Source organism: Macrosteles quadrilineatus, unplaced genomic scaffold (genome assembly GCF_028750875.1).
Source record: "Macrosteles quadrilineatus isolate MER2022 unplaced genomic scaffold, UCM_ALF_1.0 Scaffold_3__2_contigs__length_128488019, whole genome shotgun sequence".
In the NCBI taxonomy this organism is placed as follows: domain Eukaryota; kingdom Metazoa; phylum Arthropoda; class Insecta; order Hemiptera; family Cicadellidae; genus Macrosteles; species Macrosteles quadrilineatus.
Window position 1 is genome coordinate 78,777,870 of NW_026542596.1, and position 26,956 is coordinate 78,804,825.

Here is a 26,956-nt window from a genome sequence, read left to right on the forward strand (position 1 = left end):
GTTGCACTTGGAACTTAAGGGACGATATTTGGACAACCCAACGACCAATTTTCCCAAGCTGGCGTGGATGTGCGAGAAGCCACGAGAGTGCCTGGTTGTCGGTTTCCAATAAAAACTCTTTGTGCTCCAAAAAGCGTCTGAATTTATTGACTCCAAACACGACAGCCAAACACTCGAGTTCATACACAGAAGAGCTTTTCTTTTCGCAGGGACTCAAAGTGCGTGAGGCGTACGCAATTGGCTGCCTAACACCATCCACCTCTTGTGACAACACAGCCGCAATTGCGACGGAGGAAGCATCTGTTTGCAAGACAAAGTTTTGATTGAAATCCGGCATCGCCAAAACAGGGGGCTGCATGATAGCCTCCTTGAGAAGATCAAAAGACGTCTGCTGCGCTTCACCCCAGACAAACTTGGCGCCCTTCTTCCGAAGCTCATTGAGAGGAGCCGCCAATTCAGCAACATTGGGTATGAAGCGTCGGTAAAAACCTACCATGCCGATGAACCTAGCAATACCCTTGACATCTCTGGGAGGAGGAAACTCCCTGATAGCCTGGGTTCTAGCGGGGTCGATGCAGACGCCTCTATGAGAGATAAGATGACCAAGGAACGAAATTTCCGGCTTTGCAAAACTAACCTTGTCAGGATTCACGGTAAGGCCAGCCCTATTCAATCTACTCATGACTTCTTCAAGATGAATCAGGTGATCTTCGAAGCTCTCACTGTACACCAAGAGATCGTCGAGGTAATTGAACACAAACTTGAACTTGACATCATGAAAGATGGAATCAAGGAGTCTGGTGAGAGTCTGGGCCCCCACAGCAAGACCCATCGGAACTCTTGTGAACTGATACAAATTCCACGGAACGCAGAAAGCAGTGAGAGGTCGAGACTCAGGTTTCAAAGGAATCTGATGATAGGCCTGATTCAGATCAAAAACAGAAAAATACTTGGCCTTACCGAACCAATCAAACGCAGAATGCAAATCGGGGAGAGGCACAGAGTCGATTTCAATTTGCGCATTCAATTTGCGATAGTCCAAAACCATTCGGGACTTGCCATTGGGTTTTGGGACGAGAAAAGCTGGACTAGCGTAGCTCGAACGGGAAGGTTCAATGACACCATTTTCCAGAAGTTCGTCAATGATTTTTCTGAGAGTTTCCATTTTGGGTGGAGCTAATTTGTATGGGTGAGAGCGAACGGGACGGGTATCTGTTAGACGAATCTCGTACTCCAACAGGTTAGTGACTCCAAGCTTTGGCGTCAGCACATCTGGGAAACGAGAACACAAGGTTCTGATGGCTTCAGCCTCGCAAGTAGTCAGATGCCCTAACGGATCAATTGTTGGCTTGCTGGGTATCTCAGGCTCGACTACCGCAGCACCACCACCAATTTCATCAGCAAAAGATATTAATACCCGTCTCGCAAATCGGAAAAAACACTGACCTCTGCCTAAATCCAAAATTAGGCCAGTGTGCTTGATAAAATCCGCTCCCAAAATGACAGGGAAACAAAGGTCCTTAGCCACCCAAAAACTCCAAACCCAAGAAAAATGTTCAATTTTGAACTTGAAACGGGCTTCATAGATGATGGGAAGGGGTGAATTTGACGCAGTCCAGCAGATAGGGGTTTTTCGCTCAACTTGCTTGATAAGCCCAGACGATTCAAGTTTTTCAAAAAGGGACAAGGAAATGAGGCAACGGGCTGACCCAGAATCCACTAGGGCCTTCTGCACCGTGGAACCTATGAAGATGTTGAGACGTGGGCAAGTTGAGCGCGTCGCTTTCACGCCCATGGAAGCAAGGCCCGCAATCCCCCGCAGCAGAGGCTCGGTCTCAGGCACAACACTCCCAGAAGGGGAGGCAACAGAAACATTAACTGACTTTAACTTAGAATTTGACTTACTTGAAAAAACTTTCAAATTATTGCCCTTTACATTATCACCAACAACCTCACAGGAAGGATTGGGCAAATTTTCCTCCTGTGAGCAAACTAGTTTTTTGGACCACGTCCAAAATTTCCACCTTGACGGCAATGCCGCCGAATGTGACCTGGTTGCCCACAACCAAAACAAACAACAGGTTGCCTCTGCCACTGCGGCGGTTCGGGACCCAACCCCACGGGTGCTACGACAGCATGATGACCAGCTAGGGGAAGATGCCCCGCCGCTTGGTCTCTCTGGAAATCAGCGTCCTGGACAGATCTCGAAAGGATGGAAAGTCTGTCCAGATCCGCAAAAGATGAAGGTCGTGGTGCAAAAACCAAACGGGAGCGTTCCTCAGGCTTCAACCCCTGAAGCACAATGTCAATGAGCTCAAGCTCACTGATCCCCAAACGCAAGACCCTTTCCATCGTGCGAATGTCCCCCACGTACTGGCTGAGAGACTCGACTGACTGCTGAGGACGAAAAACTCTCTCAACTTTCAGCTTCTCCATGACCCGACGGGGCATGAAAAGCTCCAAAACTTCTTTATGAAAAACATCAAAGGTGACGCCTCTGCGCAAACAATCAAGCAATCTGTCCCCCAACGGTTTCAGACAGTATGGAGCAATGAGTTCCATCAAAGTTGCGTCTGACATGCCAGGGTATTCACGCATGCGCAAAACACTCTCCAGAAAAAAACAAAGACCATTCACATCTAACCCGTCCACCGGCCGGAAACCACTCAGGAGAGAGGCTTGCATTTGACATTTGAACATTTGCATTTGACATTTGAACATTTGCAGGCAACTGGAGCAGTGTACTTGGCGTAGGCGGAGCCTGGGGGGTACCCACTGGAGTCACATCATCAACTGACCTTGGTACTTCGTTTGAAATTTCCGAAGAACGGTTGTCTTCAAAAATTTCAACTTTCTCTTTGACAGACTTTCCTGCCTTAATACTCTCCAAAATACCTTCCAGCTCAAGGATTCTGGCCTCCACCCAACTCTTGTCTTCATCCTGGATTTCAGGTTGCCCTGAAACCAAGAGCAGACGCTTACGCCAGTGCGTCAGCTGTGTGATAGCCGAACCCTTAGCTGAGCCCATAGGCAAACTACTCCAACTATTAATTTCCCCACTTAGCTCTTCCATCCTCTCTTTACATGCCTCCAGTTCCTCATCCAAACTGAGAGACTCAACCCAAGCTTGAGGCATGCTAGCAATTTGTCTGAACTGTGTACGCAAAGTGCGTACATCAGTTCCAGGAGTCTCCCCCCGGGACCGCACCTCGTACACTAGCTCCGGCTTCCTCAAATATTCCGGCACAATTGACGCCATACCGAGTCTCAACCAGCACTTGACTCAAAACAACAGCCAACAAAATTTTTTTTTTTTTTACAAAACAAACACAGAAATTTAATTCCTAAGGCTTCTGGACGTTGATGCCTACGCACCTGATGGGGCCCAAAAGAAGAACCTGCCCATTCATACCGCAAGTACCGCAAGAAAAAACAACAACAAATGACCCACGAACGTACACACACACAAACATACACTGATACATACACTAGACAACACCTAACACTTGTGTGATGGGGTGTACACACAAACCTTTTTTTTTTTTTTTTGACACATGACCATGCTTTTGACACTCTTGCTCCCGAAGGATGCAAGTCATTACCACCGATTCCACCCGGTGCCTCGGCCAAAGGGCGAGCTCCTAATAAAATGTGTTTACGCCCCACCACAACAACAACAAGACCTTTTTCCAAAACTGCCAGGCCAGAACATTTCCAAGAAACCAATCCATCCACGGCTCTTAAAAAAAAATCAGAACGTGGACAGTGACTGGGTCTCTAAGCGTCCAAGTCGTGAAACCAAGTTTCACGACAAGGCACCCAGGACGCAACCAGCAAACCACGCTCTGCTACCAGATGAACCATGCCCTCGTGCCTGCACCCAGACTAACTAAATGGAAGCGTGATCCATGCGCAGGCCCGAGGAGCGGCTCACAAAACTTTACTTAACAAATGAGAACCATGGATGGAGGTTCAAGAACAACACGCCATTTGAGAGAAACAAGCTGTAATAAACCATTAAAGATAAACAACAACAACATTAACAACAATACATGAAATAAATACTCTCAATTCAACTTCAAAAAATTTAGATACCACTCTGACCTACTAACTTACAAACATTAATTTAAAAAAAAATCAAAATAGGCTAATTTCAGTCAAAGTAAATTTAATCAGTTTTAACCTTTAAATTAACAAATTACAACAATGAAATATCTAATGACTCTTTTAATGAATTCATTTCATGGTAACTATAGAAAATTTAGGGGCCCCAAAATTGAAATTAAATAGAATATGTAAAAAATTATAAAATCTAAAAAATCAACAAGTAGCCTAGGCTAAAGAATTTAAAATTTAAAAAGAATAACAATTAATAAACTATGTATAGGCCTATAACAAATAATAATTTTTAAATAGTCTCTTGGGTTGCCTTTTTTATAAATAAAATCAAAACATAACGACAGTGGGTAACTTGCGGTAGGGCGTATTCAGTTCAATGGTTCTGGGCAAGCAGCACCGGAGGGGGAAACGAGCATGACGGAAGAGGGGGGCCATGATCCAGGGGTGGCCAAGAGTAGTAGAATCCACTCCGTCAATGCTGATGCGGCTGCTACATGTTCCTCCTCACGGGCCCCAAAAGGCGCGCAGGGCGTACTAAAATTTACACCATAGCGTAGCAGAACAAAAGTAAAGAACAATTAACAAAACTGCTTTGCAAAAGGTAAAGCATAGAAACAGATGTTAAAGGATAAATTTGTTCTGAAAATCCTCTGCGAGGCAAACGGCTCTGACGTCGCTGAACCTATGAGTTGCTGGCGGAAAGAGTAAGAAAAACAAGACTCACAGCCTTGTTCGGGGTCGTGAAAGTGACAACGAAGCACTGAACTAGCCTACTATAAAAAAAACACTTGAACCATTGATCATGAGTCGTGACATTCGCCCGGTGGAATTAGTCACGGCTCAGTTGCCAAAGTGTGCCAAGTCGCCCGGGCTAATGTCTGTGGCCCGGTGGTGGCTGGCTGTTATCATATCCCGGTAGGCCTATGAAAGAAAAACACCTGGGCAACTTGGGCTCAGGTACAGTGTCCGGGCTATGATGAAATCCCGACGCCACCGGGCCACAGTCATTAGCCTGGGCGATTTGCACACCCGGGCAACCCGGGCTCAGGTACAGTGTCCGGGCTATGACAACAGCCCATCGCCACCGGGCCACAGACATTAGCCCGAGCGATTTGGCACACCCGGGCAACCCGGGCTCAGGTACAGTGTCCAGGCTAAGATGACGGTCCATCGCCAACGGGCCACAGACATTGGCCCGGGCGATTTGGCACATCCTGGCTATGATGCACCAAAAATTATACTTTATGAAACAATAGTTCATGCCAAATCGCCCGGGCTAATGACTGTGGCCCGGTTGCGCCGGGCTGTCATCATAGCCCTAACACTGTACCTGTGCCCGGGTTGCACTGGTGTGCCAAATCGCTCGGGCTAATGTCTGTGGCTCGGTGGCGTCGGGCTGTCATCATAGCCCGGACACTCTGAGCCCGGGTTGACCTGGTGTGCCAAATCGCCCGGGCTAATGTCTGTGGCTCGGTGGCGTCGGGCTGTCATCATAGCCTGGACACTCTGAGCCCGGGTTGCCCTGGTGTGCCAAATCGCCCGGGCTAATGTCTGTGGCTCGGTGGCGTCGGGCTGTCATCATAGCCTGGACACTCTGAGCCCGGGTTGCCCTGGTGTGCCAAATCGCCCGGGCTAATGTCTGTGGCTCGGTGGCGTCCGGTTGTCATCATAGCCCGGGCTCTGTACCTAAGCCCGGGTTGCCTGGGTGTGTAAAATCACCCGGGCTTGCCATCATACAGCAATGCAGGTTCATATTCCAGTTGTAGTTGTTATGTATGTTCAACACGTGCCACCATCTTATTGTTTCTAGGATATTCTCCAATTGGAACAACCCTCTTTATCATTTCACGAGCAAATCTTACGTGCTTATATTTTCTAAGTGAAGTTTTACGTTCGCAATATTTATTCTGTGTCTCCAGTACAACAATACTATTAGTGTATTTACCAGCCAAAAAAATAGATTCACATATAACAATGTCTTTTGCGTAGACTTCCGTTTACTTGCAAAAGCATTAAGTTGTCTCTTGATTGTCGAATATTTATTGTAAATGGACTATAAACACAATATTATAGAGCACGATGTCTGAACGCATGGTAACTCATTTGTTTGGTGATAGTTCCATTGATTGGACTATTAACAGATTGCTTTCAATAGTCACGTTCGCGTTACTATACAAGTCAATATACAGAGTGAGTCTTCTAAGCTGTCCTAAACAGATTACAGACAAACGGCTTGACATACAGAGATGAAACAAATTGTTCGCCCACTAATTCATACCCAGGAACAACGTAAAAATAGTTTTACCATTTTTTAAATACAGGCTGTTCGAGAAACTGGGGGTCATGGGTTCGAATATCAGAGTTGTCAAAAGTAAATATATGTCATTTTAAATCACTTTAAAGCTCTAGATTAGACAAACAATTTAGTGAAAACAGAACTCCTCCATAAACTACATGAATGACAAATATATATATAACTAGTTTAACGGTTTGTTTTAACATTGACAAGACTTTCAAAGGTATTTTAGAAAATTTTGTATATTTCGTTAAATGAATGGTTTTATAGTTTAAATTTGAAGTAAATAATAAAAGCAAATATATGACAGTGTTTTTGAAAATACCTTAAAACATTGCTTGAAATTAAGCTGTTACATTTTCCTTGACATAAGCTTGGCGTGCTTTAAACATTACCAAGAAAACAGTTCTGAATTCAGGTTAAGAGAATTCTAAGAATTACTTATATTGGTTTTGTAAATCACTGAAACAAGTCTTAAGTGTTTTTAAGTGAAATCATTTATTTTCTAAACTTAAATAGCTTCTCGTACAAAAATGCTATACTTTTTAAATTGCCGTAACTTTTATATTGCAATTTTCAGGAATTTAAATGCTGTAAGGAGCAAAACACTTATTGCTTTGATCACATTTTAAAAATGTGCATTAAAATAAAAAATAAGCTAAATTGTATAAAAATAAACCGATAAACAAGCAATCCATAGCGATGAGTTCATTCCCTATCAGTATGGTAGATACTTTTAATACGTCAGTTACCAATAATTGGAGATCAAGGGTGAATTTAATCGGTGATACTTTCAAGAGGTTAGGGCAAAAAAGACTTAATTTTTTAATCCTCCTAAATTTAAATAAGCCTGGTACAAAACCCTGTTAAAACAATTTGAGGCGGGTCATAGCAAAAGTGGCTATGTCCAGAAAACCAAATTTTACAGGAAACACCAAAAACCTCTACAATAATTATTACTGGTACAATGTTTACAATTTTTTTTCCAGTTGTTCTTTAAGATACCTAGGTATTTTTTTTGCAGAGAAAAGTAATATATTTAGGTTATTTTTTTAGTTATAGCCGTTTAAAAAAGTGACATAGCAAGTTTTGCTATGACACATAAAAATAGCCAGTTTTGCTTTAACCAAGAGTTTAAAATAGCCAGTTTTGCTATAACCAAATAAAATATTCAAACAATGTGACAGAATTTAAGTAGTAGGCCTATCTCCTTCTTTTTGAATTTAGCTCAATTTTGCACTGGAAAATTACACTTAAAATTGTTTAATGGATATTATCATGATAAAATAAAACAATATAGCTAAACAATCTATTTTATTAACTCACAAAAGGTTTAAAAATTACTATTTTGTCGTCAAAATTTTTTTGAAATGTCCCAATTTTGTTAGGCGTAAAAATGGTCTAGAACAGTCCCCAAACAGTTTGTTTCACACTCTCACAGGGACGTCTTCTTCATGAGGTTCACAGAATTCTTCCTCAGGAGCACCCTCATCATCTTCAATATTGGCATGATCCAGAAACCTCTGCAAGAAATCGTTACCTGGTACAGCACGCCAGTTTTCACCATAGTGTTTTACAAGAAGGGTTTCAATATCCTTAACCTTTGCTGCTTTTTTTTGTGCGGCCACGTCGCACTTCTGATAACAACATGTTGTTTATTTGTTGCCCCTTTTTCAGGAGTGATCTTCCTCTTCCCAAATTTGATGCATAGTACGTCTCTCCTCTAACAAACACTGTTGTCGCAGTCTTAGACTTGGTGAACACAAACCGTTTGCATGGAGCAAATTTAAAGTGCCAATCCTTAGTCGGTTTGAAGTAGGCCTTTGTAGCTTCTTTCCAATCATAGATGATGAAATCTGTTCCTAGCTTGTAAACAGTTCCATGCATGTTAAAAACATCCAAGTACTCCTGTGGATTGTTAATAACAGGCATGGTCTTAAGTACTTTTTCTATCCGTCCGAACACTCTATCGGAGGGCAAAAATGAGTGTCCGGGGATGGGAAAAACTAATTCTATTTCTGTAATGTTGGGAGGTGCAATATTCAACAGATAATATGAACACATAGAAATCATTGTGGAATTGCGGTTTTGACCACCACAACCGTCAGCGCATAGTCTTAGCTTTTTGCATTTTGAAAGATCAAACAAATTAAGACAGTGAAATACTGATGAACAAATTTCATTTGAGCCCTTTGCAAAATCATTTTCATTCCATGTATATATTATGGTATTTTCTTTTGTCATTTTGCTCTTCGATGAGCCCCTTACAACCGTAAAATTATAGGTATATAATTGACGGCTATAATATGCAACTTGGTCAGGAACTTTTGGTATTACTAAATTCTTTTGGCAATCAAAAGAGAATGTTTCAAGGCCTTCTTTTTCTTCTTTAAGTTTGTTAAAAAAGGCTTTAGAACGCAATTTGTGTATACGATAGTCAATCATGATTTTTGATCGTTTATCAGGGTTTTTTTCAAGTTTTAGTCCTTTGTAACGAATACACGTGGAACAGGCGTCTGTTACTGGTATCCCAAAACCAATATTGTACTCCAATGTAAATACATAGCGAAAAAAAGATCTCTTTACTTTGAGATGATCAGGGGATATATCATTATAAATTTTAAACAATTTAGCAATGCTAAGGTTACCTGGAAGATACTGTCTTACAATGGATTTTCCACGGCAGTAATGAGCCTCACTGGAGTGTTGAAGTTGTTCAATGAAGTTTCGAACAGATTCCTTTTTGTCTGCAAACTTAGGAGTCATCCTATCACCACCACGAGTTTCTTTAGGCATCTCTCCAGTTTGTAAGTGTTTACGAGCAACTCTTTGGACCCGGTCTTTGGAAATATTAAGGATTCCTAAAAAGGCTTTCTGACACACCTGTAAACTAAAGGTTTTACACTGTTTCACTGTCACAAAGTAGTTTATAGAAACACTTTTACTTTTGTTCCCTCCAATTTTCTTACATTCTGGATCTTTTGCTTCGATATACTTTAGGATGAAACAGTATTTACTTAATATTTATGAATATTAATATTTATGAATTAATTAATTCATTTAATTTAATTTAATTTATAATTTAATTATAAATTTAATTAATCATATAATTTAATTAATAAATTAATATTTATGAAGTATTAATTACTTCACGATTAACATTTCATTAAAACCATAATGATTGGTAGTATTAGTGTCTACATATAGCCTACATAGACAAACAAACACACATGATAAATTGTAATGAGTTTTTTAGGAAAATTCAGTGGTCCCATATTTTAGGTCTTGTTACAAGGACCAAGTGAATAGCCCTCCATGTGTTTAAGTAGGCAAGGGAGTCATAACATCAGTTTAAAAAATATGAAATGAGTTACCTGTAGGTAAACATATAACTATGATTTTAAATTAAATTACCAAGGAAACAATTTAAACCATTTGAAATTTAAGATAAGAAGATAACTTACGTTGATTAACATTTTAGTGGTTATAGTACTATTAGGATTAGTTTAGATGTAGTATTGAAGCACTTTACATTGTTAATATTTATGTCCCGAGATATGAAAGAAACTTTTAATGACAAGGGCCACTAAGGAATAATATGACATTACTTCTCTGTGCTTAGCCTAAAATGTTTCGATTACTCAAGCACTCTAGCTTTATTGGTTTAATGGTTTGGTAACCGAAAAATAGTCAATGTCGAAATGTAGCAACTAGGTGAGATCATCGGACATAGTTACTCAAAATGCTTGTTGCACAGGTAGGATGTCACTGAACTAATTAAAGAAGATACAAAGAGGTTACCAGGTCAATACCTCTGCGATCTAAATGCAAATTTTGGATTATGACCGTTAATTAGGTCCTCTAGGGTTTCAATAGAAAATAAAAAAATAAATAACATATTATTTTAACTTTATGGATGCAATTAGAAACGCAAATACGCAACTTGATCATATGTTTCACATTATACAAAAATATGCGTTTTAGAACTACTAAACCATAAAGTATCGTGGTGAACCGGTTCAAGTGGTCTGATGTAATTTATTTTCTGTGATAGTTTTATTTCTTTTAGCTTAAGCATATATATTACTTACATATAAATTAGATATTAGTGAAAATAAATGTGCTACGTAGCTGCATTGAAATTTCTATGTTTTGATACCTCTTAGTAATCAGCCAAATTAAAAAGTTGGGAAAAATTAATTAAATTTGAGTTACTAGTGTAAATCAAAATGGACGGTTGTACGGAACATACTATGCTGGTCTAGTTTGTGTGGCAAAACTAGAGCATAGAGGTCCAGCCGCCGCCAGCTCTTTGATAATGACGTCAACGCCGAATTGACAAAGGGGAGTAGCCATGATGAGCTGATGCAGTTTGTGCCGTCTAGCTCCAGTCTAGCTGGATCTGCCTCTACAACATTATTATCATGCAACAGGATGTATGAAATAAATATTCTATGCTATTTCTTTTCAATAATTTCTGCAGTTAATGATAACCCCTTAAACCACCATAAACCACCATTAAAATTGTTTACATACAAAGGTTCAACTTTGGGTTAAAACTCTTTCATTCGTTTTTATTTTTAAATTAAAGTTATTTTGCATTTGGTTCTCAGAGAGTTTATTATTTATAATAGTGAATAAAGACTAACGTATACATTTCAAGCTTCCAAACGTTGAAATACGCCAAAAACTTCCATCTGCACTAAAATGGTTTGTATTAAAGTTGTTACTAAGCTATTATATGTAATTTGATAATACATTTACCAAATATTACACGATAATGCACTTATTTGTTATGAAACATAAGTTTTTTTTTTCAAAAACAAATTTGAGTTGTCATTATATTGAATAACTAATTTCGTGTTGTTTGGTGACTAAGCTGATCAATAATGCCGTACATTCAATCGTATTTATAATAATCATTATGAATGGATGTGACTCAAACATTTATACTAGGATAGGTCCCAATCCCTTGGGGAACATATCGAAGTTTCAGCTGTTAAGGTCGACAACTTTCGACTGTTGATTACTTTTGCGGTTTCAAAACCATCGTTAACTTCTAAAACTAACATTCAATAGGTTAAGATTACTTTACGCCATTCCCTTTTTGTTAAACACAAACACAAGAGAACCTGTGTTCTAAGGAAATGATTAAACTTCAGTAATTGTTTTAAGTTTTTCAGAGTTATAATTCAGAGGAAAATAACGATTTTTACTAGGTCTGTTATATAGTATGAATGGCAGTTATAAATAATTGATTGTAAAGAGAAGATTTTGATCAGTGTTATCCGTAGTCGCGTAGAAATAAAGTCTCCTTTACAACTTTTGATCGTGTAGATTTCCCATCATTATGGAACAGCTGATATGAAGCCAATTTTACTGTTAGTTCTGTGCGGTGTGCTGTAGAGTCGCGTTTTGTTTACAATTTGTTTCTCGTTATTTCAGTAATTTAAAACCTCGTTTAACCAAATAAAACTATCTAATCATAAACAATAACTCGTCCACTAGCTATATAACCAAACAGTGAGAGGCAAATAATGAGAAACTAACCCTAAAATAATAAAAACAAATTGTAAACAAAACATGACATCTACAGAAAACCGGACAGAACTAACAATAAAATTTGCGTTAAAATGAATATTATATCCGAAAAATAACCCAATTTATGATTTTTGATTGAGTAATTAAGTATTTTGAACTTAAGTCATTCAAACGATTCATAGCTCAAATTAAAGCCTATAATTTAGTGAATATTTTAAGTTTAAAACCATAAAAAAAACATAAATAATTCCGGAGCTATTAATTTTAATCATAGAAAAACCTGATCACCTTGCGTTTGCTTGAAACAAAAGTCCGATTTATGGAATGAAAGCCGGTGTTTCACTTAAGGTTCATAGAACAAAATATATTGGATTATATAATTATAACTGGTGAATTACATCTTAAATTGAAGTGAGAATTCGAATATTCATCAAATTTATGTTTTTTTTGGTCGAGCAATGCAGTAGATAAATATATGCCGATGCTTGATTTGAAAACTGTGCGTGCAAACCTTCAACTAGAGACCTCAATCATGAAAATCGGTCGGATAGAAGAGCCAAACGAACTCGGAAAAGAAAAACAAAATTGTTTAAATATATAAGAAATATATTGAACATCCAAAGTTCTATTCAGGCCAGCAATAGTGCCAGAGACACTTCACTCTGGAGTATGAGTCTTTGGCACAGCTTTACTTTGTGTTGCAACAGTCAAGTGATTCTGAAAACTTACTTTGTTGAACAACCCATGATATAATTGCACGTTTTCAAGTTTTAAACCCTCAAAATTGGGGTTTCGGGAAATTCAACCACCCAGTGTAGGCTTTGTGTAATTTTTAAACACATTTTATTGGCCCTTAGTCCTTTAACAAAATTAGACGTTCCATTCCCACATTAAATTTGTGTCAAGGGTAGTTAAATTGAGACATCGCCAGAATGCACTGATCTCAATTGAAGCTATCTATCATGCAGCTACATTTCAACCAATACCGAATGATCTACCTATATAACCTGTAGGCTATTTTTGTCACATTAATTGCCACCGTGCACAAATTAAGAGAAACATTGAATTTTTAACTGTAAGTGGCTTATTTTGAACTAAAGTATTTTTTTTTTTTGCAAAAACTTGTGTTTCTAACTGGTCCACATAGAAGAAAATTCTACTTCATTAGTCAAAAGTCAACACAGTCACAATGAACACAGTCGCCTGTTCATCGTACATTATAATGTTTAAGATTCACAACTCTTTTCTACGATAACAGTTGTGTGTAAGCCCGATATGTTGTAAGGAAAGCAACGAATAAAAACAATGCTTGATAATCTGTTGTTCAAGAAACCGACTTTAATCTAACCTAACGCAATTGAAAGAATTATATTTGCTATAATTGGCTGGCTACTTTCGTACATATTGTAAACCTTTCAACTAAAAGCTAATGATTCATTTATGTGTGCAGTAAATGCACATAGCTTGTAGATAATGCAGCTGAATAATATAGCGGGATTAAATCGTAACTTCAATCACGTTCACGTTGATGGCTCCAAAACGTCCAAAACAAGCCAATTGCAAACACTAATGTAATCTGTGTTATTGGTTTATAGGTGAACGATCAATAGGAAACTTAACTACTTACACATACAAAGTAACGCTATTATCTAACCTCTCTTCATTGTTTAAACATCCAAACCAATCTTATTATTAGAATTATTATATGAAATTCTACATAAATGCCTATATTATGTTTTAATTGAGTTTTAGTGTTGCACGACTGTTTCGTTCTCTATTGCTTAAATAAAGAAATGCATTCGATGTTATTAGTATAATCTGTTTGGTTATGAAATAAAATACCCCTGTCCCTCCATAACAAAACGACGCCTCTCACTGACTTTTACAACACTTTGAAGGAGCTATGGTATTAGCTTCTGGGAACCCATATGCGAAAAGGTACAATAATCGACACTTAGAACAACACTCTATGAAAAATCCAAAAAAGTAATTAGAAATGATAAAAAAAACTTTTGCAAATTAAATCCGAATAAAACTTGGGGTTAGTTGCTCAACATTAATTTCTCAATTTACCAAGCAATTTTTATAGTCCATAGTTCTATGAGGGTTACTTAACGTTGCTGATATCCAAACCATACAAAAATGCACAACATATTGATCATACATTAATCGCTTGTATAATATTTGCAATCGCAAATAATACATGTTTGCCGAAGCAACATTCCTCCTACCTCTATGGCGCCGCTTTTCCCACTTTATGATTCCAATTATTTCCACTCCACACACTGGGGGAGACTGAGTTCGAAAACAATGCAGCCTTTACACAAATCACCTTTTATCGGATTTTCTCTGGTATTCAACGGCATTGCATAACTAACATTACTACAAAAATAAAAATGTATTCACAAACTGTAACTCTTTCTGTAAAGCATTACAATTTTTCAGTTGTATTGCATGTATGATTCTAATAGTTTTTTTTTTGCCTTTTTACGATACCAGACATTTACGTTCAAGCGATAGATGAGTCAAATATTCAAACCCTGTGATTTGGATGCATATTTCCATACCTATCTTGTATCTTCCCAAATTCAACATCTCCATGACTTCACATGAACGCACTTCTCTTATTGCCAAAGTCTGGACGGAATTGTAATTCAGTTGCAGCAAAGTGCTATACGTTTTTCAATTTCATGTTTTGTATTCGGGTGCAAAAATGCTGACAAGCATTGTTTTATGAATGTACATGAACAATGCATTTGATTCTATTATAGTGGAGCATACTATAAATCACGCAAGGACAATCAGCAATTACCTAATTGGTTATTCACGCGTTGGACCTTGAATGACGATGACGATGACGATGACAGAACAATACATCAGCTGATCTCTATGCTGCACTGATGATATCGGAATCCATAAAATAAGCTATTTAAAAAAAAACATAATTTTTCAAACTCCGAAAAAATTAGGTCGGTTTAATTAATTTGAAAATTACTTTTTATGTGAATAATTATTTAAATTACGCGCTTCCCAAATTTAAATTTAGAAGTATAAAACAGCTGTTACCTATTGAATAATCTTATCCTTCTACGAACAGTAGGCTCCATACATTATAGGAAACACAATATTTTAATAGACACATTCAAGGACCAAACTACATATAGTACTTAGTTAATATTAATACTGTACCCTAAAACATTAGCTTGTTCGCATACCTTACAAACTTGGGATATATTTTTCAATACTGTAAATTTGCTTGGAATACTAATTGTTTCCAAGAAGGTAAATAAATAATTAGGTTATAATTATAATTAGGTAGGACTGTTTATTACATTTATTAAGCACTTGTAGTTTTAAAGGTTGTATATATTTTTTAAACTTGTTTAATCGGGATACAGTATTAGTTTTTATGTCTTAAATATTGTAATTATTTGTAAATTTAATTGGTTAACAAAAACAATGATACAAGTTTAAAAGCTAACTAGAGGAGAATGGGCAAAAGTTATTAACAACGTGTTAATATAGTATGGTTAGTGAAATGAGCATTTAAATTTGGAATAATACATTCTTTTATTTTCTCTTAGCCTCATAAAACTCAACTAAATAGTGTTTTAAGGACGTTGTTTACAGCCGCAGGTGTTAAAGATAATTGCAATTAAGTTTGCCGCTAGGTCAACGTGGTTGTAGGCGCCTCTTGTTAGTGATGCTTACAGGGCCTGTTTACTGTGGGTCTAATATGCCCTTAGTCTTTAACCTAAAATCGTTTAGTGGTTTGTTAACATTTTTGTATGTTCTTTCTTTACTTGCATGGAATCATTTTACAAATTACTTGAAATTAGGTCTAGAGGATTGGCATTATCACATAGCTAAATTATTTATTTATTTGAGGGATTTGAACCCGGGATCATGCGGACTGAAGCCTCCAAATCCCCACCAGTTCGCCCTCCATGAATTGCAAACATTGTAAATATAAAATATATCGTATTTGGTTATTATTTTGTTCATTTCACATATATTTTTTAGAGGGGGATATTTCTCCCCCCCCCCTAAAAAAACACCCTTCCACCTAAAATTTTTTTATGGACTCTTTGGATTCTTAATTCTTATGACAAAAGGAAAGTTTTCACCAAGTTTCATCAACGGACCAATCTTTTTGTTATTGGTGGTGTTTTTGGTATTATTTTACCTGTACTATATTAGAACGATCGAACTGTAAATAATTACTGTTTATTTAATATTGATGTTATACCCTAAAAATGCTATGAGTTTTGTAATGTTCCATAATTAGTAACGTAATAAAATAATTAGTCTTTGCAGTGTAGCGAAAAGTAACGTTTATAAAAAGAGTAGAAAGTGGGTCTATACATATTATCGACCATTCAAAGTCTTCGATAAATCTCGCACTTTAAACATGGGCTCAAATATTTAATAACTCACTTTCTAATCTTGTTATGAAATATACTATTACGTGAGTGTTCAACATTTTTGATTTTAAAATGGGTAATTACTATGGGTGTTTAATTGACCTTATTGCCTTAACCACTAAGAAAAGTCACAAAAAAGTTACAAATTCAACAGAGGTTTTTGTATTGAACACACTTAACCTAGTAAGATAAGGTGTTATTATAATCCATGTACACTGGTATAATCCACAATAGATGGCACTAAAAATGTCATCGACTGTAAAACTCGCGATTTCCACAGGGACAATCGTCAATCGGCTGACTGGGTGTTCACGTGTTGAATGTTGATCGTCAAACGACTGCTATTGTTGAAGGAAATGACAATATGTTTGCAGGTAGAAATTGTTAAGCCTTGGTTTAACCGAGAGTTTTTAAAACTACCGTGTACAGATAATGGTTGAATATTACTGTGTGAAAAAAATGCCTTACCAAAAAATAAGCAATGCGGAAATAATCTTACGTATTCCTTAAAGTTAAATCTTTTGGAAGTATTATTCGGAGATAACGTCTCTCATCTGCATAGCAATACAATTTGCATTTTTAGGTACGGTCTGGGATCCTACTATAAATTCAACTAAGTTTACCGAAAAGTTAGTTTAGATTTGGTTTACTTTTTTTGTTTACCCCGTAACACGATATATAGAGAAAGTATTGTTTTCGTCAACAATCTTTAGTTTATGATTTGGGTTTAATTGTCCGTTTAGGTTAGCCCTGAAATCAAAAGAATGGTTTTCGGAGTGCTGTCCGAGTGTCGTGGATGTGTAAAGGGCTACAGAATAATTCTGTGCTCAGATTTTGGTAAAATTTGATGTATGTACTAATCTTATTAATATCTTAGTATGAGTTTTCTCCCTAATTTTTTTGAATTTATTTTTAATAGTAATTTCGCCGAAACCCCATTAAATAAAGAACACTATTTTTACATAACCTGCACGAACTATTTTGTAACAATCCGATTGTGGGCCACCATTGGAGGTTGGACTGATCACCCAACCAATTACTTTCAACCTTGTATTTTAGAATAGCGCTCATACAATGGCCATAATAACCCTCGGTCGATTGTAAGAATATTCAACGCCAAGAAGTCATGGAAAAAAATCATGTTTGAGGCTAACAGACGGCCTAGGTTCCAATTGGATTCGGATGGAGTGAGTGGCTGGTGCAGTGAACGCCCGGCTAGAATTAGATCCTTTCCATTTCTGATTATCGAAGATAGAACATCTTAAAGAAGCCCTCGCTTGAATTTAAGGATTAAAAGCATCAACTTGCTGATTTTAGAGGGCTGGTACTCTGGTATCCTACTGTCGTGCAGTACTGCCGTGCAGTGCTGACGTGCCTTGAGAATTTCGCCTGTGGACTGCCCGAGAGACTGGTGGAGTGCGCTTGTACGTGGAGAGCAGAGCCTATTCCAGACACGGCTAGACTTAGGCCTACCTTGGTCTAAACGGACTTGTGGAACCCCCCCCCCCCCTTTGAGTCTGAGGGACTTCGCTTCAAACCGATAAGTGATAACTTGTAGTAACTTGCCATTAGAGTAACCTCACTTGGAAGAACAGTTAATGGGTTGCTGGCCAGCCTTTCAAACAGTGGACAGTGCGACTGACCCAGAACTAATTCACTTTAAGATTTTCCGGGATTCCGGATTGTGGGGCCAATTCATCTGGTTGGAGGGAGGGGGAAAATTTTGTAGATTAAGTTAGGTTAGGCCTATGTTTGATGTTCCTATTATTCATGTTCCTTTATGTATTTGATATTTCAGCGGGTGGCCACCGTCAGCGTATTTGTATAGATAATTAAGTTGTTTAGATATATTACTTGTCTTATAAAGGTTCCATTTATTTAGATTATAACTTGTTTACATTGATTTTTCCCAAATTGCCTTAACCATTGAGAGTTTGTATAGTTTTGTATTGTATCTTTGTTGTCAAAGTCATTATTCTGATTCAGAGTACCAACATTTGTTTGCTATTAACTCTTGTACCTTGTTTGAACTTTCAAAAGTGCCTTAAACACAATCATTGATTAAAGTTAATTGTATTCTTTCAGAAATATCATTCTTTTTATTGATCTCCTTAAACTTGTCTAGGTTAGTGGACAATCAAACAACAGATTGCAAGTGTGGCTTAGGCCAATTCTTTTCAGTACAGCTAAACAGATTTTGCCTAATTTGAGAGATATTAACCTTGATTGGTTGGATAATTTCCTTTTGGTATCTTATTATCTTAGTCTTAAGTCAGTTGATACATATTTATTTGAATAATATTGGGTACTGTATATTTGCATATTTGTTTGAGATTGATCAGGTAGACTTACTAAATACATTAGGGTATTGATGTTACGGCATCAGACATGAAAATCGGGTTAGGTAAAGTTTAACTCTCTGCCTTACTACCATAGCAACCACGAGAAGAGTTTTCTCTCCGTTGTAAACTCTTATGAGAGATCTCCAAACGGAGTGGCGCCCCCTAAACCGAGCTAGTACCAATAGACCCGGTTGCTATCGAAGTAAAAAGGTTAAAAGGAAGATATTTGCTAGTGAACCCGACCCATCTCCCTGAGCAAAGGCCGGCACAGCAGTTTGTGAGGCTGCAAAATGACGCCCGCAACGTGGGGCCTGAGTTAGTTATTTCATTGCATTGGTTTATGTTAGACTGAGGGTCTAGAAGGGACAAGTTTCATTGTGTTACCTCGATCTCCACAGTTTATTATATTTCATAGAATTTATTTGGAGTCTTAGTGTCTGTGAACCTTCTTTGTACTGTTATTTAACTCAATTTTGTTGATCAATATGAATTGCTACCACTTAAGAAAATCTGAAGTGGCCTATGATCAGGGGACAACCCGCAACGGGAACAGCGGATGAGCTAAGGAAACGGCTCAACCAATGCTTAATGAACAATACAGCTATTGTTGAGAAGGTTATTAATAATATGGATGTAGTTAAGGAATTGACTGAATGTGAGGTTACAATTGATGATATCGAGAAAATGGTGGACAATTATGAGGGAAATGGCAAAGACAATGAGTACAACCGACTTCTGGCAAGGCTAAACCACTTGGATAAGCGTATTGAGAGAATCCCGATATTGCTATTGCAGGACGATGAATCACAACAAACCAAAGATGCCCTACTCAAGAGGACTAGAGATGCTGTTAACGACCTGTCAAAAGAACGCCAAGAAGATGTACCTAAGGGAGATAGGAATGTGATAGAAGATAACGTCCAACACCAAGAAGATCTCAGCATTCTAGAAACCAGGGGAGCAATCGCGCCTACGGTAGCACCACAGCAGATACAAACACAACCTTTGATCGACCTTAGACCTCCAGACCAAGAATTTTCTGTTCCGGCCAGATCCAAGCCGAATGGTTGCTCATCCCAAGCCACTGTCAGGTCCAACTCGGTACCAGTGTATAAGTGGGGATTGAAATATGACCCCGAGTCGAGTCAGAGTGTAGGGAGTTTCCTGCAGCGAGTTGAAGAGTTGAGGAGAGCCCGAGGAGTTAGTCAATTGGAACTATTTGAAGCAGCTGTTGATTTGTTTTCTGGTCAGGCTTTAGTTTGGTATAGGTCTGTTCAGAGGAGAGTAAAAACTTGGGATGAACTTTGTAAGGAGATGCGTATTGTCTTCCAGTCCCCAGACTATGACATCGGACTCCAGAGAGAAATTTTTAACAGGATTCAGGGAGAACATGAACCTATTGATGTTTTTATAGCTGCGATGGAAGGATTGTACACTAGATTGGCAGAACCGGTTCCGGAATCAACGCAATTGGCTCAAATATTGAATAACATACACCCCCACTTGCAGGACAGGTTATCCCTATGTGAAGTTAGGACTTTGGAAGAGTTGCGACAAATGGGTCGACGAGCCGAAGCAGGTCGGTTCCGTGCAGAATGTTCCAGACAACAGCCTCGAAGTGGAAATTTTTTGGAGCCAGATTTAGCCTATGTGGAGTCAGGAAAGAAGAGGGTAGCCCCATCAGCAAGAGTAGCAGCTGTTAGTAATCACCCATCTAAGACCACTGGTAACCTAGTCTGTTGGAATTGTTCTGAAGCCGGCCATCGTTTCTCAGCGTGTCCGAAAGAAAGAAGAAGATTTTGCTACGGATGTGGGAAAGCAGATACGGTAAAAACTAAATGCCCGACATGTTCTCCAAAAAACGTGTAGCTTCGGGAGCCAGCTGTCAAGAGCCAGTTGACTCCCGTGTCCAAAAAGATACCAAGTTAGGCCTAAACCATTATAAATTTCAGGAAGCTCCGCTGGACCGTAGACCATATCTTGACGTCAGAGTGTTTGGTAAAAAGTATAGAGCTTTGTTAGATTCAGGTGCTTCTAATACTGTTCTCGGTCAGGAGGGAAGAGAGATTTTGGATAAATTTCCTGCCCAACTCAGGCCAGTAGAAAACCAGTGGGTAGAGACGGCTGATGCCGGACGACATAAAATTCAAGGCTATATTATCGCTCCAATTACCTTAGAAGATAGGACACGAGATGTGAAGATTTTTGTTGTGCCCTCTCTTAAACAGTCTCTTATTCTTGGAATCGACTTTTGGGAGAAGATGCAGGTTGTGGCGGACATTCACAATAAAACATGGGAGTTTGCACCCAAGAAGATCAGCGTTTTAGATGTCCAGGGAGGCCTACATGACGAAGACCACCTGAAGCCAGAGGAGAGGAAGAAACTACAGATTTTTATGGAAACGGAATTTAACAACACCACCTCCAGTTCTAATACCCTGTTAGGGAAAACCCATCTTGTTGAACATGTCATTGACACAGGGGACGCTCGCCCCATTAAACAGAGGTACTACCCGTTGTCGCCTGCACGCTTAGAGTGTGTCTATGAAGAGCTGGAAAAGATGCTTGAATTAGGAGTGGTTGTGCCTTCAAAGAGCCCTTGGGCCTCCCCAATCGTCTTATTGGATAAACCGGATGGCTCCAAGAGATTTTGTGTCAATTATCGTAAACTAAATTCTGTTACTAAGCGGGATGCTTACCCCCTACCACAAGTGACTGTTATACTTGACAGATTGAGGGATGCAAGGTATTTGTCTTCTTTAGATATAAAGTCCGCCTATTGGCAGATACCAATGGCTGAAGGGAGTCAGGATAAAACTGCGTTTACGGTCCCTGGGCGTGGTCTCTTTGAATTTACTCGTATGCCATTTGGCCTACACAATGCCCCCGCCACATGGCAAAGGTTTATTGAATCCATCATCGGCGGAGATCTCGAACCTCATGTGTTTGTCTATTTGGACGATGTGATAGTACTTACGACCTCGTTCGACCACCATTTGGAAGTATTGAAAGAAATTTTTACGCGTTTGTGCTCAGCTAATATCACTCTAAACAAAGAAAAATGTCGCATATGCCGCTCTGAACTTCGTTATCTTGGATACATAGTGGACCAATGGGGATTGAAGGTCGACCCTGAGAAGGTAGATGCCATATTAAATATGCCTACTCCAAATAGCCAAAAGTCTGTGAGACAGTTTGTAGGGACAGCGTCTTGGTACAGACGGTTTATATCGGATTTTTCTACCAGACTCTACCCTCTAACCCAGCTCTTGCGGAAGAACAACAAGTTTTTATGGACGGAGGAAGCGCAGAAGGCGTTTGAAGATATTCGGAGTTGCCTGATACGAGCCCCAATTTTGACCTGTCCCGATTTTTCTAAAGAATTTATTATATCCTGCGATGCTTCAGGAGTTGGCTTGGGAGCCGTTTTAAGTCAGCAGGGAGAACAAGGAGAGCAAGTAGTGGCCTATGCCAGTCGAACCCTAACAAAAGGGGAACAAAAACACTCAGCCACGGAAAGGGAGTGCTTGGCAGTTATATGGGCCATAGAACGCTTTAGGCCATATGTCGAAGGTACTAAGTTCACGGTAATTACGGATCACCACAGTCTATTATGGTTACACAATCTCAAAGACCCCCAAGGGCGTTTGGCACGTTGGGCTTTACGTTTACAACCGTACAACTTCCAGCTAATCCACCGCAAAGGAAAGGAGCATATAGTCCCTTACATGCTATCTCGAACTACCGCTCCACAGTTAAACTGTCTAAAGGACAGCACTCATCTTGAGGACAAATGGTATGAGAAAATGCTACAAGAGGTTAAGGATCATGGTGATAAGTACCCTTTGTGGAGAGTTGATAATGGAAAGCTCTTTAAGTTCTTGCCTTCTACTAAAGACCAACTGGAAACCACATCCGAATGGAAGGAGGTAGTCCCAAAGTACGCCCGCTCCGATATATTAAAAAGACATCATGATGAACCCACAGCAGGTCACCTAGGTGCCCATAAAACTTTAATCAGAGTGCAAGGTCTCTACTATTGGCATAAAATGAAATCCGATGTTTCCAAGTATGTAGCTCGATGTCATGTCTGTCAACAGACTAAAGATGATAATCAAAAACCCGCAGGGTACATGGGCCAACGCCGGGGTATCAGTAAGCCTTGGGAGATGGTAGCGGCAGACCTCCTAGGACCTTTCCCCAGATCCAACGCTGGATTCAAGTATCTACTGGTAGTTACCGATACATTTACAAAGTTCCCACTGTTATTTCCATTGAGAGCAGCTACTTCTAACTTAGTCACCAAACACCTGGAAGAGACCTTCCTCATTTGGGGAATACCAAAATATCTGATCTGTGACAACGGCCCAGAGTTCACGGGTAAAACATTAAAGTCACTTGCTACCGAGTACAAGATAAAAATTCTTTACAATGCAAGCCGACATCCACAGGCTAACCCGGTGGAGAGGGTTAATAAGACTTTAGGGAATATGTTGCGAGCCTATGTGGGAACTAACCACAAGTCGTGGGATAGAGAGGTTCCAAAGCTTGGGTTTGCCTTAAGATCAGCCAGACACGACACAACCAGTTATTCGCCAGCCTACCTGAACTTCGGGAGAGAACTTAAACGTAATTGGGAAACAGTGCCACCGGACCAAGACCATGGAAATGAAGATGAGGTACCTTCTGTCGAAGATCCTGCTAACTTTGGAGCTAAATTAAAGGACTTACAAAAGGTGTTTAAGGATGTTGAGGGAAGACTAATACAGGACCACCAGAAGAACACCCAGAGGTATAACCTTAGAAGAAGGCCTCTTAACTTCAGTGTGAACGATAAAGTGTGGAAGAGAAACTTCGTCTTATCTGACGCCACCAAGGCTGTCTGTGCTAAGTTGGCTCCTAAATTCATTGGACCATTTGTTGTATCAAAGAAAATATCTCCACTTGTCTACCAACTTAAAGATGAGAAGGGCAAAATCATTGGAAACTGGCATATCTCTGACCTTAAACCGTACAACTAGTGAGAAAATTTGGGAAATTTTCTTTTGGTGGGGGAGTGTTGTAACAATCCGATTGTGGGCCACCATTGGAGGTTGGACTGATCACCCAACCAATTACTTTCAACCTTGTATTTTAGAATAGCGCTCATACAATGGCCATAATAACCCTCGGTCGATTGTAAGAATATTCAACGCCAAGAGGTCATGGAAAAAAAATCATGTTTGAGGCTAACAGACGGCCTAGGTTCCAATTGGATTCGGATGGAGTGAGTGGCTGGTGCAGTGAACGCCCGGCTAGAATTAGGTCCTTTCCATTTCTGATTATCGAAGATAGAACATCTTAAAGAAGCCCTCACTTGAATTTAAGGATTAAAAGCATCAACTTGCTGATTTTAGAGGGCTGGTACTCTGGTATCCTACTGTCGTGCAGTACTGCCGTGCAGTGCTGACGTGCCTTGAGAATTTCGCCTGTGGACTGCCCGAGAGACTGGTGGAGTGCGCTTGTACGTGGAGAGCAGAGCCTATTCCAGACACGGCTAGACTTAGGCCTACCTTGGTCTAAACGGACTTGTGGAACCCCCCCCCCCCTTTGAGTCTGAGGGACTTCGCTTCAAACCGATAAGTGATAACTTGTAGTAACTTGCCATTAGAGTAACCTCACTTGGAAGAACAGTTAATGGGTTGCTGGCCAGCCTTTCAAACAGTGGACAGTGCAACTGACCCAGAACTAATTCACTTTTGGATTTTCCGGGATTCCGGATTGTGGGGCCAATTCATCTGGTTGGAGGGAGGAGGAAAATTTTGTAGATTAAGTTAGGTTAGGCCTATGTTTGATGTTCCTATTATTCATGTGCCAAAGTGCCTTAACCATTGAGAGTTTGTATAGTTTTGTATTGTATCTTTGTTGTCAAAGTCATTATTCTGATTCAGAGTACCAACATTTGTTTGCTATTAACTCTTGTACCTTGTTTGAACTTTCAAAAGTGCCTTAAACACAATCATTGATTAAAGTTAATTGTATTCTTTCAGAAATATCATTCTTTTATTGATCTCCTTAAACTTGTCTAGGTTAGTGGACAATCAAACAACAGATTGCAAGTGTGGCTTAGGCCAATTCTTTTCAGTACAGCTAAACAGATTTTGCCTAATTTGAGAGATATTAACCTTGATTTGTTGGATAATTTCCTTTTGGTATCTTATTATCTTAGTCTTAAGTCAGTTGATACATATTTATTTGAATAATATTGGGTACTGTATATTTGCATATTTGTTTGAGATTGATCAGGTAGACTTACTAAATACATTAGGGTATTGATGTTACGGCATCAGACATGAAAATCGGGTTAGGTAAAGTTTAACTCTCTGCCTTACTACCATAGCAACCACGAGAAGAGTTTTCTCTCCGTTGTAAACTCTTATGAGAGATCTCCAAACGGAGTGGCGCCCCCTAAACCGAGCTAGTACCAATAGACCCGGTTGCTATCGAAGTAAACAGGTTAAAAGGAAGATATTTGTTAGTGAACCCGACCCATCTCCCTGAGCAAAGGCCGGCACAGCAGTTTGTGAGGCTGCAATTTCATGGAAATTTAGCATATTATGGTCCTTTTAACTCTAAACAAATGATGCCGTAAAACCCCCCTAATGCTGTAAAAACTACGGTTTAAATGGCATAGCTATTGTTATGATTTTACTCATAAAATAGTATAGTTACTCCCATCGCTTACACATATAAGAGTTGTTGATAAGAAAATGGAAGAAAGTAAGCACGTAATTTTGCTGATACTGTTTATTTTAACCATTGCCTAATCATTTCCAAATACGGAAATAATTTTTAAATACAACAGATTCAACAGATTTATGGGAATAAAAAGATATACACACACATGTAACAAATAAGACAGAATAATAATTACCACAACTTTTACCACAAAGTGTACGTTTTCTATTCTTATGATACACTTTTTAGTGCGGACTTGGTTAGTGTAATTAGCCTTGGATCATTTAACATTTTAAAGTTTCCAAACATGTTTTAGTCCGCTGAACATCGCACGACTGCGCCAGATTTGCATTTTTATCCAATTAAGGAAGCCGTTACATCGGCTAAAGACTCGGGTTTTTATCTGTTACGCTATTTATGAATATTTTCCACTTGTCCTTCTGAAATTTTACTCTTAACATAACCTAGTTTCAAAATCAGAACTAATTAGTAAATAAGGTTAAAATCTTTGGTTAAACATCAAGATTGTCAATATAATTAACGTTGTTTGAAAATATTTAAATCCTCAGAATTTCTAGTATGTAAAATAATACGTTAAAAAGGTATAAGCAAAGGAACACTTAAGTTAATTTGAAATCAACTACCCTATATAGAAACTACCACAAAATAATACAAACAGGAAGATCCTACCTATTATCTGGTCGGCATTCCTTCTAATCCACTGTTCAATCACATTTCTGAAAACAAAAAATTAATTTTCTTAAGAAAAAACGTTTACTGTAAGAGGCAAATGTTATTAAAATATTTTCCCCTAATTTCAAAAACCTTGTTTCATACTACAAAGTCTTAAAAAACGTGGAAATAAAATATAATGACGATTATTCAGTTTACAGAAATGAAGTGTGTTTATATCGCCAAATTCAGTTTCTTTCCAAGTTCAAAGTTTGACTTCCTCTGATCTATTGTTATTATATCGCTCATTGGTCTTTCTAGCCTGAAGTAATGTGAAGTATGTGAAGTAATGTGTGAAACCGTTCTCAGCTCTGCATCCTAGGGTGTTTTATCCATCATCACTTTTTATGTCATGGAAATATCTATGTACGACGTATTAGCATTGGTTATTGGATACTATGGTCAAAGGTATTGATTAGTATATTTGTTGCAAATTTCTTGTTGATTATGAAAAAAGTGCTGGTAGTAAATAATCGGAATAGCAATAAGAAAGTTGTTGTAGTGAATTCACAGAAAAGGACCCAATTTAACTTCTTTTCTCTCAATCCTTGAGCCTCATTGGTCCGTTAATAATGTTGTAAAGGAAAATTGCTGTAAAGTGAATCTTTTCAATCCTAAGAACCAAATTGAACAGGCTAGTTTATAAACCGTCGCAGTTAAACATATTTACAGTATTTCACACTGTTAACCATAATTCGTCAAAGTTCTCAACAACATTTCACCATCCATTAGGTACACCAGTGACATATCAATTCCTAACAATACACAGTTCAGACAGATTATGC

General features: G+C 38.6%; 1 protein-coding gene across 1 annotated transcript in view; it reads right to left on the reverse strand.

Annotated features, from left to right (window-relative positions):
• The window catches only part of LOC128988484 (uncharacterized), a 730,054-nt gene that overhangs the window by 673,327 nt on the left and 29,771 nt on the right, over positions 1–26,956 (reverse strand). The window contains exon 2 of the mRNA XM_054409815.1: positions 26,130–26,176. The gene's annotated coding sequence lies outside the window, so the exon portion shown is untranslated. The remainder of the gene's footprint in view (positions 1–26,129; positions 26,177–26,956) is intronic.